The sequence below is a fragment of the Morone saxatilis genome, unplaced genomic scaffold (genome assembly GCF_004916995.1).
Source record: "Morone saxatilis isolate NCDOM2014 unplaced genomic scaffold, NCSU_SB_2.0 Contig7, whole genome shotgun sequence".
Classification (NCBI taxonomy): domain Eukaryota; kingdom Metazoa; phylum Chordata; class Actinopteri; family Moronidae; genus Morone; species Morone saxatilis.
The window spans coordinates 21,332,610-21,336,007 of record NW_023340246.1 but is presented as its reverse complement, the minus strand read 5'-3'; the positions used below and the strand labels follow the sequence as shown (position 1 = coordinate 21,336,007).

Here is a 3,398-nt window from a genome sequence, read left to right as displayed (position 1 = left end):
TGGACGGTGAATTACTGGAGTCATTTACTGACTGTTGTAAGGCAGCAGCAGAGAAAACAGGTGGCAGCAGGCTCAGGATACAGAGGTGGGAAGTACTTAAGTATTTTTTTTCAGGTATCAGGAAACAAATATCTGCATTTTCTTTTAAAAAAAAGGCTTTTTAGTTTAGTTTTAATGCATTTGAGAGGAATTATTTTATTTATCTGTTATTTATTTGCATCCTTGCACGCCTTCCCAACATCAACGGATCCATTAAAGGTATAAAAATAAAGATGTAATCAGATTACATTTAGTACAAATGGGGAAATTAGTGATTACAGTGTATTTATTTCATTAAAATACATCCGTCTTCCTTCAGAAATACTCTCATCAGAGGGAACAATCTCAGTTTCCAAGGCTGGTTTCATTCCCTCGGACACAAATTCAAAAGAATTATTTCCTGGGTGTGTTCATATATATTTATATAAATAACTGAATATATTATTTTATTTTATGCTGTATATGTGCGTGTAGTAAGAAGGAACTGCAAAATAATTTCATTATACAACCTTGTGTTAATTCCTTGATAAAGTTACATTGTTCTTACATAAATACTTCTTATTAACATTTTTTAATTTACATACTGGGTGTTGAGGTAATTGAAAAGAAATGGAAAGTAATCAAGTTACGTTACTTTAATATTGTGATACTTGGATACTGACTACATTTTATATGTATATTGTATTATTTGTTTTTAGGTATTGTTTTTTTTTCTTAAGATCTTACATACAAAACACTATTAAAATCTGTATTTTCCCCAAATATAATACATATTCTTCTCTTATACTCAGTTTATAAGCACTGAATGTACCTACAATGAAGCCAATATTTCTGACAGCACTTGAAGGCCTCACGGGCCGCGGGAGTGGGGAAAAAGTGTCGAGGGCGCGCCTGCTCGGTGGGCGGAGCCTGTGGAAGGAATGCACCTAATGTAACAGTGAACAGGTAGAGACAAGGGTCGCCATTAATATCTGATCAGAGTCAAACGGAGCTCGGCGCAGGTAAATATAACTGATTACCTGTCAACAAAAACCTGCTTAAAGTTACTGAAGATGTTTGTATGTTGATGTTTACAGTGTGTGGTGAGTGTTTGGTGTTAGTCAGAGGCAGCTGTTGATGGGTTACTGTAAAGCTGCTGGGCTGGGCCGTCTCTCTTCTGATGTACAGCACAACGCGCCAAATTACATTCAAAATTCAGATGATTTAACAATGCTTCAGTTACCAGATGAGGTACACACCGGTTATTACACAGAAACACACTTTAGATTATCTGCTTCACTTCGGCACACTCTGTCTACATGAACACCTCAGTTAGTCAACATTTACAACCAGTTTTTTCAGAGTTTTTACATCATTAGAATAAGGTTTTACATTAAGTGACACACAATGAATGTATAAAATGTTATAAAACTGTAACATAAAGTAGTTGCTTTAAAAGGAAACATAAAATCCAGCTGTAATTGTTCAAATCATGAACAATGGGAGTGCATGCAGGCCAGGTTGCATCAGGCTAAGAGGAGAAAAGCTGCAGATTAGAGAGCTGAAGTCTTACGGAAGTTAATAAATATTAAAGGCTTATATTAAGGCGTTGGTCAGGAGATGAGGTAATTCTGCAAGGCACCACAAGATGGTAGGACTACACCTTGGGATGCATAAAGGATGACCCCAACCTGCACATTAGACATATGAATCCCAGTTTGGTTCATTGTACCTCAGGAGAACAATCATAGAGAAATAAAACCAAAAATAAATAAGATACAGATTTATACAACCAGAAATAGAGAGATAGAAGAATAAAATACCTTACAATACAGTAAATCTGTCAAACTAGAAGAGATTCATCACATTTACTTTCAGCTGTCGAATGTGTTTAATACAGATTTAAAGACCCATTTGAGTTAAACATTAAGTTGCAGTTACATATAGCAGAGAATGGTGGAATCACACATTGGTACAAAAAGCCAATTTTCCAGCCTGCCTCCTACTTTAGTTTACAGGCCCCGGTTCGCTTGTAACTGGGTGAACGGAAATGAAAAGGTTCAGAGCAAATGAGACAAGCTGCATATACAGCCCCTTTACCCCCCCCCCCCAGATATACCGACACACGAGGCTCCGTTTGGGAGTCGTATAGTTTAAGAAAACGCTGTCCTACGGCATAAAACCAACCAGAGATTGTCTTTACCCTCAGCTCTGAAGGGAAGCCTCCTCTGTGTCTTTGCACCCGGTGTGTAAAGGTCTCCACTCTCTGTATGTCAATTACTCCGCTGGGCCCTCGTTACCCCCCCGCCCCCCATGCATCCCCCTTAATTAACACAGGCTATTACAGTCCTATATTTATTACCCAATAACTAGACCGGGCCGCTGAAAAGGTCACATCAACAGTTTAGCAGTTTTCGCCCTATAGCAGCGCAGCCCAGGAGGATATGGCCGGGAGGAAGGCCAAATGAACCCGAGGCACAGAAGCAACTTTTCTTGAAAACAGCAGAACTTTCTTTGACCCCCTCAGAGTGTCGGAGTTTCAACCTCTGTCGTTACGTTTCAGCTCCTGAAGAATCCCTCAGCCGGTTTGTGGTGGCGTTCAGGAGGTTGTTGGATTAACGGCTGGAAAACAGGCTTACACACGAGCAAGAAGGTGACAACCACGTGAGGAGTAAATGTAATCCAAAGCGTCAAATATCAAGAGGAAATGACATTTGCTTTACGTTTGAGGAGGAGGGGGGGTCTACCGCAGACAGCGGCGTCCTCAGCTGCTGTGAGGGGACGTCTGCGAGTTCACAGCCACTCTCCTTTAATAATCGCTCTTTTCCACATTTATGATGAACACACTGCTGCTGGTCCTCAGTGAGATGAGCTGTAACAATCTGCTTTCTCTTCCACACATTGTAGTTGTCGTGTTTGGAGTTTCCTGGCTCACAAACAAGTGCAGAAACAACTGCAGTAAAGTAGTAAAACATTGTTAAATATAATCAGATTTTCTTGTATTAAGCATAAAAATCTACCAACTGAAAGACTGTAATGATAAAATAAGTAAGTTAGTAAGCAATGAAAACTCAGTTATTTAAGACAGACTTTATTAAAATACATATTTTGGTCACTTTATTGAGCTGAATTTAAGAATTTGTACACTAATGTAAGATTAATAAATAGCACAAAAATCTTACAATAACACATACAATAATTTCTTCTAACAGCACAATATAAATGAATGACTTTGTGTTAAATGAAATCTCCAGAAACATTAAATTAAAACAATAAAAACTAAACAGCTGCTTCATTTCCAACACTGGGACCAGATGACGTTCTCTTAAACTGAGAAGTCGTGCGAGTGCTCTTATTCTGAAAATAAGGACAATAATCTG

The 3,398-nt window shown here is 38.6% G+C and overlaps 1 protein-coding gene across 1 annotated transcript in view; it reads left to right on the top strand.

Annotated features, from left to right (window-relative positions):
- Positions 1-956: 956 nt before the first annotated feature.
- LOC118340843 (sterile alpha motif domain-containing protein 12-like) overlaps positions 957-3,398 on the top strand; it is a 4,108-nt gene continuing 1,666 nt past the window's right edge. Inside the window, exon 1 of the mRNA XM_035678994.1 lies at positions 957-1,040. The gene's annotated coding sequence lies outside the window, so the exon portion shown is untranslated. The remainder of the gene's footprint in view (positions 1,041-3,398) is intronic.